Source organism: Somniosus microcephalus, chromosome 4, assembly GCF_052327205.1.
Source record: "Somniosus microcephalus isolate GS21.2 chromosome 4, FLI_Smic_1.0, whole genome shotgun sequence".
Lineage (NCBI taxonomy): Eukaryota > Metazoa > Chordata > Chondrichthyes > Squaliformes > Somniosidae > Somniosus > Somniosus microcephalus.
The window spans coordinates 56,581,548-56,593,886 of record NC_140990.1 but is presented as its reverse complement, the minus strand read 5'-3'; the positions used below and the strand labels follow the sequence as shown (position 1 = coordinate 56,593,886).

The window sequence follows — 12,339 nt, the reverse complement described above, 5'->3', positions numbered from 1 at the left end:
TCTCCAACCCCCTCACCCCAACTCCTCTCCAACCCCCCCACTCCAAATCCTCTTTCACCTACTCTCCAACCCTCACCCCAACTCCTCCTTCACCCCTACTCTCCAACCCCCTCACCCCAACTCCTCTTTCACCCCTACTCTCCAACCCTCACCCCAACTCCTCTTTCACCTCTACTCTCCAACCCCCCTCACCCCAACTCCTCTTTCACCCCTAATCTCCAATGCCCTCACCCCAACGCCTCACCCCAACTCCTTTCACCCCTACTCTCCAAACCCCCTCACCCCAACTCCTCTTTCACACCTACTCTCCAACCCCCTCACCCCAACTCCTTTCACCCCTACTCTCCAAACCCCCTCACCCCAACTTCTCTTTCACCCCTACTCTCCAACCCACCTCACCCCAACTCCTCTCTCACCTCTACTCTCCAACCCCCGCACCCCAACTCCTCACCCCTACTCTCCAACCCCTCACCCCAACTCCTCTTTCACCTACTCTCCAACCCCCCTCACCTCCTCTTTCACCCCTACTCTCCAACCCCCCTCACCCCAACTCCTTTCAACCCTACTCTCCAACCCCCTCACCCCAACTCCTTTCACCCCTACTTTCCAACTCCTTCACCCAAACTCCTTTTTCAACCTTACTCTCCAACCCCCCTCACCCCAACTCCTCTTTCAACCCTACTTTCCAACCCTCACCCCAACTCCACTTTCAACCCTACTCTCCAGCCCCTCTCTTGTCTTCCATGGAACGTACACTGACATTTGATGTCAGTCAGGATTATAAGATATTTATCAATGATTCTGGAGGTTCTTAGAGTTGGGATCTTTCTTTATTCTGTCCACTCGAGGAGTGTGATAACAGACTTTCTCCTGTGAATATATAGCTGGAGAATTGGGTCATGATGGGTTTACTTGTTCATCTTGTTGAGTCTAAAAATTGAGTCTTGTGGTTTCAGACACCAGATAATCAAGCTCACAACAACAGATTGTCTTTTACTGACTTTATTAACAGCAGTGCAAAGATACAGAGTATAGTTACCCGATCCGTAGAACAGAGATAATACAGTGGATTCAGAGCTCTCTTCTCCCCAGGTCTGTTCTAACAAGCTGTGACTACACTGGCAATATTTATATTTAACTTGTTTACTACATTATTGACCTGGCCCTGCCCAAACAATAACCACAAGGATATCTGTGCATTGTTCTGACTGTGACCACAAGGCTGTGTCACTGTCTCACACACACACTGTTTCCTTGTTTCACATCTCCATACGCAGACCATCTCTTTACACATCCCCTTCCATCCTCAATCAACGTCATTGAAAAATAGATTATCTGGTCAATATCATATTGCTGCTTGTGGGAGCTTGCTGTGCACAAATTTCCTACATGAGAACAGTAACCACACTTCAAAAGTACTTCCTTGTCTGTAAAGCGCTTTGGGATGTCCTGAGGTTGTGAAAGCTGCGATAGAAATACAAGCCTTTTTCCTTGGATAACAGCAATAGTTACACTGGGATAAATCTTCAGTCATTTTCTATTACAGGCTCTCTGGATGGTGTGGGGAGCTGGGACTTGAGAGTAACTGAAGATATTAGAACTGAGATAATCTGGAGTTAGAAAGGAGAAAAGTCCCCAAAATGGAACAGTCGGTAACAGGGCCTCAATTAGTCTCCTCTTACCTTGGAGGAAAGAAATACACAATGCTGTGTATTTGACATTTATCCAGAATATTAAACTCCAGCCCAGTTACAGGAGGTATTCTCATCAGCAGAAAGAAACCCCACCTGTCTGAATGAACATGGTTCAGTCCTGGATGTGATTAACAGCAGCAAAAACAGCAGAATCCAACCCCTGCAGTCACTTGTGAACTCGCTGGTGTTTCAGCAGGTGGGATGACTGAGTGAATCCCTTCCCACACACGGTGCAGGTGAACGGCCTCTCCCCGGTATGAACTCGTTGGTGTCTCAGCAGGGTGGATGAATCAATGAATCCCTTCCCACACTCAGAGCAGGTGAACGGTCTCTCCCCAGTGTGAGCTCGCTGGTGTGTCAACAGGTGGGATGAATTAGTGAATCCCTTCCCACACACGGAGCAGGTGAACGGCCTCTCCCCAGTATGAGAGTGTTGGTGTGTCAGCAGATCTCTTGTGCTTTTAAAGCTCTTCTCACACTCAGAACATTTGAAAGGTTTCTTTTCAGTGTGAACAAGTTTGTGTTTAGTGAGGTTGGTTAATCGAGCAAATACCTTCCCACACATGGAGCAGGTGAACGGACCCTCTCCAGTGTGAAGTCGTTGGTGTTTCAGCAGGTTGGATGACTGAGTGAATCCCTTCCCACACACGGAGCAGGTGAACGGCCTCTCCTCAGTGTGAACTCGCTGGTGTCTCAGCAGGGTGGATGAATCAATGAATCCCTTCCCACACACTGAGCAGGTGAACGGCCTCTCCCCAGTGTGAACTCGCTGGTGTGTCAGCAGGTGGGATGAATTAGTGAATCCCTTCCCACACATGGAGCAGGTGAATGGCCTCTCCCCAGCGTGAGTGTGTTGGTGTGTCAGCAGATCTCTTGTGCTTTTAAAGCTCTTCCCACACGCAGAACATTTGAAAGGTCTCTTTTCAGTGTGAACAAGTTGGTGCTCAGTTAGGTTGGCTAATCGAGCAAATCCCTTCCCACACACAGTGCAGGTGAATGGCCTCTCCCCAGTGTGAACTCGCTGGTGTCTCACCAGGTGGGATGACTGTGTGAATCCCTTCCCACACTCAGAGCAGGTGAACGGCCTCTCCCCAGTGTGACTGCGCCGATGAGTTTCCACCTGGGATGGGGAGCTGAATCCCTTCCCACAGTCCCCACATTTCCATGGTTTCTCCCCAGGGCAGGTGTCCTTGTCTCTCTCCAGGTTGGACGATCAGTTGAAGCCTTGTCCACACACACAACACGTGTACTGTTTCTCCCCGCTGTGAACGGTGCGATGTTTTTTCAGGCTGTGTAACTGGTTAAAGCTCTTCCCACAGTCAGTGCATTGGAACACTCTCACTCGGGTGTGTGTGTCTCGGTGCTTTTCCAGTCACGCTGATGTTTGAAATCTTTTCTCACAGACAGAACAAACATTTCTCCTTCCACATTCAGAGGCTGATGATATTCGGGTCCTGATGAATTGAGTGATTCTGTTAGATCTTGATGTGATGTTTGATTTGAATTGATGTTTGATGTGATGTTTGAGTTGAGTTTGTTGATGTTTGAGGTGGTTTGGTTTGAGTTTCCCGTCTGTAAATCTTCCCCTTCTAATAGCCTGTAAAAGGAGTTTACAAAAGTCACCACTGTAAGTACAGGATAGAAATTCAGAACAGACAATTCTAGTTTCTATGGAACAGTCTTTCCTCTCTTGTTCCCCCAAACATGAGGTCCAATCAAACTAAAAGAAGCCAAAATGAGCAACAAAGTCCCTCCAAAAGCAAAGCGAACTTTCCCAACTAAACCAGAATGTTGTTCCCAGTGTCTGAGAGACACGCTGTACCCTGAGGTGCCCACCGGTCGAGGAAGGTATCAAGTGAACCGGTGGACACCGCCTGCTCCCTCTCCAGGACCACCCAGGCAGGGACAAGACCGCGGGAGAGAGGCAGGCAGCCAGAGTGACCCCCCCATGGGCTCCACTGATCCTGGACCTACAAATTGCTGTTTTCGCCAGGCTCAAGTGCAGGTCCAAGAGAAGATCGTCCAACTTACCCACCCGCCTCCGCACCGGGCGAGCAAAGATTAGGAGCGTGGAGCTAAAGTGTAACCAAGAGTTGAGGAGCAGCCCCTTCAGGTAACTATACAGGGGCTGCAACCTCTCACACTGAATATATACACGGCCCGTGGACTCCTCTATGCCGCAAACATCACGTGGCCTGGGAGTGGGTGAAGGTGAACAGAAAGCAGAGAGTCGGGATAAATGGGTCATTTTCCGGTTGGCAAATGGCGACTAGTGGCGTGCCACAGGGATCGGTGCTGGGGCCTCAGCTATTTACAATCTACATTAATGACTTGGATGAAGGGACCGAGAGTAATGTAGCCAAGTTTGCTGATGATACTAAGCTGATCTCATTGAATGACGGAGCAGGCTCGAGGGGCCGAATGGCCTACTCCTGCTCCTATCTTCTATGCTTCGTTGCACCGCCTCCAAGGCAAGTATGTCATTCCTTAGATAAGGAGACCAAAACTGTGCACAGTACTCCAGGTGTGGTCTCACCCAGGCCTGTACAATTGTAGCCAGACTTCCTTACTCTTATACTCCAACCACCTTGTAATAAAGGCCAACATGCCATTTGCCTTCCTCATTGCTTGCTGTACCTGCATACTAGCTTTCTGTCTTTCTTGCACGAGGACACCCAAATCTCTCTGAACACCAACATTTGAAAGTTTCTCACCATTTAAAAAATAACCTGTTTTTCTATTCTTCCTACCAAAGTGAATAACCTCACATTTCCCCACATTATACTCCATCTGCCACCTTACTGCCCACTCACTAGTCTATCTATCTCCCTTTGCAGACAGTGATCTCCTCACAGCTTACTGTCCCACCTAGCTTTGTATCATCAGCAAACTTGGATACATTACACTCGGTCCCTTCATCTAGGTCATTAATATAGATTGTAAATAGCTGAGGCCCCAACACTGATCCCTGCGGCACCCCACTAGTTACAGACTGCCAACCTGAAAAAGATCCGTTTATCCCGACTCTCTGTTTTCTGTCCGTTAACCAATCCACTATCCATGCTACTATATTACCCCCAACCCCATGAGCCCTTATCTTGTGTAATAATCTTTTATGTGGCACCTTATTGAATGCCTTTTGGAAATCCAAATATACTACCTCCACTGGTTCCCCTTTATCTACCCTGCTAGTTACGTCTTCAAAAAACTCTAATTTGTCAAACACGATTTCTCTTAAAACCATGTTGACTCTGCCTAATCATGTTATAATTTTCTAAGTGCCCTGATACAACTTCCTTAACAATGGATTCCAGCATTTTCCCGACGACTGATGTCAGGCTAACTGGCCTGTCGTTCCCTGCTTTTTCTCTCCCTCCTTTCTTGAATAGCGGTGTTACATTTGCGACCTTCCAATCCGCTGGGACCATTCCAGAATCTAGGGAATTTTGGAAGATCAAAACCAATGCATCCACTATCTCTTCAGCCACCTCTTTTAGAACCCTAGGATGTAGGCCGTCAGGTTCCTGGGGATTTGTCGTCTTTTAGTCCCATTAGTTTCTCTAGTACTTGTTCTCTACTTATATTAATTACGTTAAGTTCCTCTCCCTATTAGACACTTGGTTCCCCACCATTTTTGGTATGCTTTTTGTGTTTTCTACTGCGAAGACAGAAACAAAGTATTTGTTTAACGTTTCTGCCATTTCCTTATTCCACATAATAATTTCTCCTGTCTCAGCCTCTAAGGGACCAACGTTTACTTTTGCTACTCTTTTCCTTTTTACATACTTGTAGAAGCTCTTAAAATCTGCTTTTATATTTCTTGCTAGTTTTTTCTCATGTTCTATTTCTTCCCTTTTTATCAATTTTTTGGTCAACCTTTGCTGGTTTCTGAAACTCTCCCAATCCTCAGGCCTATTATTATTCTTTGCAACATTATAAGCTTCTTCTTTCAATCTAATGCTATCCTTAACTTCTTTAGTTAGCCACGGTTGGATTGCATTTCCTGTGGAGTTTTTGTTTCTCAATGGAATGTATTTTTGTTGAGAATTATGAAATATTTCTTTAAATGCTAGCCACTGCTTATCTACCACCATACCTTTTAATCTATTTTTCCAATCTACCTTAGCCAATCCTCATACCTATGTAATTGGCTTTATTTACATTTAAGACTCTAGTTTCGGACATAGGCAAGTCACTCTCAAAATTAACGTGAAATTCTATCATATTTTGATCACTCTGCCCCAGAGGATCCTTTACTATGAGATTGTTAATTAACCCTGTCTCATTACACAATACAATATCTAATATAGCCTGTTCCCTTGTTGGTTCCATGGCATATTGTTCTAGGAAACTGTCCGAATGCATTCCATGAACTTGTCCTCCAGACTACCTTTGCCAATTTGATTTGTCCAGTCTATATGAAGATTAAAGTCCCCCAAGATTATTGCATTACCTTTTTTGCAAGCTCCTACTATTTCTTTATTAATATTCTGTCCAACGGTATAGCTACTGTTAGGGGGCTGATATACTACTCCTACCAGTGTGTTCTGCCCCTTGTTACTCCTTATCTCCACTCATACTGATTCTACTTCCTGATCTTCCGAGCTGAGATCCTTTCTCGCTACTGTCCTTATGTCATCCTTTATTACCAGGGCTACTCCCCCCATCTTTTCCATTCTGCCTGTCTTTTCAAAACGTCAAGTGCCCTGGAACATTTAGTTCCCAACCTTAGCCAACTTGCAACCATGTCTCTGTAATGGTTATTAAAACAAACCCATTTATCTCTATTTGTGCCACTAGTTCGTCTATCTTGCAAACATTTAAAGATCGCATGGATGAACTACAGAATTTGTTCATCCCTGTTTGGCATAAAAATAAAACAAGAAAGGTGACTCAACCATGGCTAACAAAGGAAATTAGGGATAGCATAAGATCCAAGGAGAGGACATATAAATTGGCCAGAAAAAGCAGCAATCCTGAGGATTGGGTGCAGTTTAGGATTCAGCAGAGGACAAAGGGATTAATTAAGAAGGGGAAACAGATTATGAGAGTAAGCTTGCAGGGAACATAAAAACTGACTGTAAAAGCTTTTATAGATATGTGAAGAGAAAAAGATTGGTGAAGTCAAGCGTAGGTCACTTGCAGTCAGAATCAGGGGAATTTATAATGGGGAACAAAGTAATGGCAGACCAACTAAATACATATTTTGGTTCTGTCTTCAGAAAGGAGGACACAAATAACCTCCCAGAGATGCTGGGGAACATAGGGTCTGATGAAAGGGTGGAATTGAAAGCAATCAGTATTTGTAGGGAAATGGTGTTAGGAAAATTGATGGGACTGAAGGCCGATAAATCCCCAGGGCCTGATAATCTACATCCTAGGGTACTTAAGGAAGTGGCCCTAGAAATAGTAGATGCATTGCTGGTCATCTTCCAGAACTCGACAGACTCTAGAACAGTACCCATGGATTGGAGGGTAGCTAATGTTACCCCACTATTCAAAAAAGGTGGTAGAGAAAAAGCAGGGAATTATAGACCGGTAAGCCTGACATCGGTAGTGGGGAAAATGCTAGAGTCCATTATAGAAGATGTAATAGACATTCGGCCCCTCGAGCCTGCTCTGCCATTCAATGTGATCATGGCTGATCATCCAAATTCAGTACCCGGTCCCTGCTTTCTCCCCATACCCCTTGATCCCTTTAGCCTTAAGAAATATATCCAACTCCTTCTTGAATATATTTAATGAATTGGCCTCTACTGCCTTCTGTGGTAGAGAATTCCACAGGTTCACCACTCTCTGGGTGAAGACATTCCTCCTCATTTCTGTCCTAAATGGCTTACCCCTTATCCTTAGACTGTGTCCCCTGGTTCTGGACTCCCCGACCATCGGGAACATCCTTCCTGCATCTAGTCTGTCCAGTCCTGTCAGAATTGTATAAGTTTCAATGAGATCAATGAGGGGCTGAATGGCCTACTCCTGCTCCTATCTTCTATGTTTCTATGAATGCTTTGTGCATTCAGATAAAGAGCCTTTAATTTAATTTTTTTTACCATTATTCCCTGCTTTGACCTTATTCTCTGCTGCACTGCTACCATTAAACTCTCTGGCCTAGAAATTCAGTTAAGGCCCGCCAGCAGGCTAACGCCCAAAAGTTAGCGCTGCGCGCGGAGCCCGTTGCGACCGCCAGAAATTCACTTTTAGCGCCCCAATTCGGAACCGGGCGCTGTTCCAGGGTGTGCCCGCCTCCGCCTGGGGCGCTGAAAGTGAATTTCAGCGCTCCAGCTGCGCCACCCGATGCGGTGCGGCAGGCTGGGGTACTGCAGGCCTCCTCCTTCTCTTAAGGAGGAGCTGCCTGCAGCCGTGAGATCGCCGCTGGATTCTGCCAGCAAATGAGCCCAGCACCACGGAGAAGTGCCGGGCTCGCGGGAATCAGCCACCAATGCCGCGGGGGGGGGGGGGGTGGTGGAGGAGGCCGGGGAGGGAGGTGCGGGCAGGCAGCCGCCGAAAAAGCGGCCGGCCGCACCTCCACCTTAAAGCGCCCCAGTAGCGCAGCAGTACGGCCCCGTTTCACGAACGTTGTTTGCGGCCGCTGCAGAAGAGGCGGCCGCAACTAAATATGGGGTTTGGGCCGGAAGCGGGGCGGTACCGGGGCACTGCGCACACCGATGACGTCATCGGTGTCGGCGCAGCGCTACCGGCTACCGCCGCCATTACCGCAGCGCTGAATATCAGCACAACCTCTTATACTGGCGCAGAAACCCTCTTTAGGCGCCAACTGGGCGCAAAGCTTGCAGCGCCCAACTGAATTTCTAGGCCTCTGTCCCTTCCTGTCACACTCTGCTTATTTTTACCCAAATCGCTACACTGCTCCATTGCCTTGACCTTTCTCTTTAGATTTCTAAATTTCCCCATAACTGACCTCCCCCCCCCCGCCCCCCTTTTTTAGTTTAAAGCCCTATCTACAGCCCTAGTTATTCGATTCGCCAGGACGTTGGTCCCAGCCCAGTTTAAGTGGAGCCCGGCCCGACGGAACAGCTCCCTCTTTCCCTAGTGCTGGTGCCAGTGTCCCATGAATTGAAACCCCATTTTCCCACACCACTCCTTGAGCCACACATTTAACTCTCTGATCTGCTTGACCCTACGCCAATTTGCACGTGGCTCAGGTAGTAATCCAGAGATTATTACCCTTGTGGTTCTGCTTATTAATTTAGACCCTAGCTCCTCAAACTCCCTCAGCAGAACCTCATTCTTAGTCCTACCTATGTTGTTGGACCACGACAACTGGATCCTCCCTCACCCACTCCATGTTCTTCTCCAACCACGAGGGGATATCCTTAACCGGGCAGGCAACAGAGGACTCTCTTTCGCGTCTGCAGAGAACAGTATCTATCCCCCTGACTATACTGTCCCCCTACTACCACCACATTCCTTCTTTCTCCCCCCACTTGGATGGCCCCCTGTACCACAGTGCCGTGGTCAGTTTGCCCATCCTCCCTGCAGTCCTTTTCCTCATCCATACAGGTAGAAAGTACCTCGTACCTGTTGGACAAGGTCCAGGGCTGAGGCTCCTCCATCACTACATCCTGGGTCCCCACACCTTCCTGACTCGCAGTCACACCCTCCTGTCCCTGACCACTGACGAACTCTAAAGTACTACTTAACCTAAAGGGTGTGACAGCCTCCTGGAACAAAGTGTCCAGGTAACTCTCCCCCTCCCTGAGGCATCGCAATGTCTGCAGCTCGTACTCCAGCTCAACAATTCTGAGCCGAAGTTCCTCGAGTTGCAGACACTTACTGCAGATGTGGTTGCTCGGGATCGGGATGCTCTCCACAGACTCCCACATGCTGCAGTTACGACACACCACCTGCCCTGCCAGCTCTAACCTTGTTTTATTCATTAATTAATTAGTTAAATATTTTATTCAATCAATATTTTAGGTTGATTGTTTGATTATTTTATTTAGTTTAAGTTTTAATTTAATAAGTAATAGCAAGTTACAGTTTCTCAGTTTTTAATTTAACCCCCTTCTCTAACTTAGAGAGCAAAAAAGAGCTGTAATACTCATCAACCAATCACCTACCTGCTCTCCTGTGATGTCACTCTTTGTTGTTGTTTTTGAATCGGAGCCTCGCGCTGCCGCTGCTTTAATTCAGGTCCGCTCTCGGGCCGCTCTTTATCCTCTCTCCGCTGCCGCTGCTTTAATTCAGGTCCGCTCTCGGGCCGCTCTTTATCCTCTCGCCGCTGCCACTGCTTTAATTCAGGTCCGCTCTCGGGCCGCTCTTTATCCTCTCTCCGCTGTCGCTGCTTTAATTCAGGTCCGCTCTCGGGCCGCACTTTATCCTCTCTCCGCTGTCGCTGCTTTAACTCAGGTCCACTCTCGGGCCGCTCTTTATCCTCTCACCGCTGCCGCTGCTTTAATTCAGGTCCGCTCTCGGGCCGCTCTTTATCCTCTCTCCGCTGCCGCTACTTTAATTCAGGTCCACTCTCGGGCCGCTCTTTATCCTCTCACCGCTGCCGCTGCTTTAATTCAGGTCCGCTCTCGGGCCGCTCTTTATCCTCTTGCCACTGCTTTAATTCAGGTCCGCTCTCGAGCCGCTTTTTATCCTCTCGCCGCTGTCGCTGCTTTAATTCAGGTCCACTCTCGGGCCGCTCTTTATCCTCTCGCCGCTGCCGCTGCTTTAATTCAGGTCCACACTCGGGCCGCTCTTTATCCTCTCGCCGCTGCCGCTGCTTTAATTCGGGTCCGCTCTCGGGCCGCTCTTTATCCTCTCGCCGCTGTCGCTGCTTTAATTCAGGTCCACTCTCGGGCCGCTCTTTATCCTCTCGCCGCTGCCGCTGCTTTAATTCAGGTCCACACTCGGGCCGCTCTTTATCCTCTCGTCGCTGCCGCTGCTTTAATTCGGGTCCGCTCTCGGGCCGCTCTTTATCCTCTCGCTGCTGTCGCTGCTTTAATTCAGGTCCACTCTCGGGCCGCTCTTTATCCTCTCGCCGCTGTCGCTGCTTTAATTCAGGTCCGCTCTCGGGCCGCTCTTTATCCTCTCGCCGCTGCCGCTGCTTTAATTCAGGTCCACTCTCGGGCCGCTCTTTATCCTCTCTCCGCTGCCGCTGCTTTAATTCAGGTCCACTCTCGGGCCGCTCTTTATCCTCTCGCCGCTGCCGCTGCTTTAATTCAGGTCCACTCTCGGGCCGCTCTTTATCCTCTCACTGCTGCTCTAATTCAGGTCCGCTCTCGGGCCGCTCTTTATCCTCTCACTGCTGCTTTAATTCAGGTCCTCTCTCGGGCCACTCTTTATCCTCTCGCCGCTGCCGCTGCTTTAATTCAGGTCCACTCTCGGGCCGCTCTTTATCCTCTCACTGCTGCTCTAATTCAGGTCCACTCTCGGGCCGCTCTTTATCCTCTCGCCGCTGCCGCTGCTTTAATTCAGGTCCACTCTCGGGCCGCTCTTTATCCTCTCACTGCTGCTTTAATTCAGGTCCTCTCTCGGGCCACTCTTTATCCTCTCACCGCTGCTCTAATTCAGGTCCGCTCTCGGGCCGCTCTTTATCTTCTCGCCGCTGCCGCTGCTTTAATTAAAGTCCGTTCTCAGGCCGCTCTTTATCCTCTCGCCGCAGCCTCTGCTTTAATTCAGGTCCACTCTCGGGCCGCTCTTTATCCTCTCGCCGCAGCCTCTGCTTTAATTCAGGTCCGCTCTCGGGCCGCTCTTTATCCTCTCGCCACTGCCGCTGCTTTAATTCAGGTCCACTCTCGGGCCGCTCTTTATCCTCTCGCCACTGCCGCTGCTTTAATAAGTGGTGTTCCACAAGGATCAGTGCTGGAACCACTGTTGTTTACAACTTACATTAACGATTTAGACTTTGGGACCAAAAACACAATTTCTAAATTTGTGGATGACACCAAATTGGAGGGTATAGTTAATACTGAGGAGGACTGCAACAAATTACAGGAAGACATTAATAAAATTGCAGAATGGGCATATAATTGGCAAATGAATTTCAACACATAAATGTGAGGTATTACATTTTGGTCGGAAGAATAGGGAGATTACTTATTACTTGGTGGGCACGAGCCTGGGTCGGGTAGAGGAGCAAAGGATCTCGGAGTACAACTACACAAATCACTAAGTAGGGTTTATTTCTAGAGGGATAGAATTGAAAAGTAGAGAAGTTATGATAAACTTTTACCAAACCTTCATCAGACCACACTTGGAGTACTGCGTACAGTTCTGGTCGCCATATTATAACAAGGATAGAGAGGCACTGGAGAGGGTGCAGAGATTTACAAAGATTATACCAGGAATGCGAGGGTATACAGATCAGGAAAGGATGAACAGGCTGGGTCTCTTCTCTTGGCTGAGGGGTGACCTAATAAAGGTCTTTAAAATTATGAAATGCTTTGATCGAGTGGATTCAGAGAGATCCCAGAAACACCAGTGAGGCCCACTGCCTCCCCGGGCCCTGAACAACGGACTGGAGAAACTCGCTGCCCTGCGAATCAGACAATCAGCCAGCGCTAGTCCCGCCCCTCGGGCTCCCCGATTGGTTGGAGGACCCGCCGCCGGCTCGCTCCTCCAGCCCCGCCCTACTCGCTCCCTATTGGTCGGAAGCTCCCGTCAATCAGGCCGTGGACCCGGGTCACGTGTCAAT

General features: G+C 48.4%; 1 pseudogene; it reads right to left on the bottom strand.

Moving 5' to 3' along the window:
- Positions 1-984: 984 nt before the first annotated feature.
- The window catches only part of LOC147118953 (uncharacterized), a 69,818-nt pseudogene continuing 58,463 nt past the window's right edge, over positions 985-12,339 (bottom strand).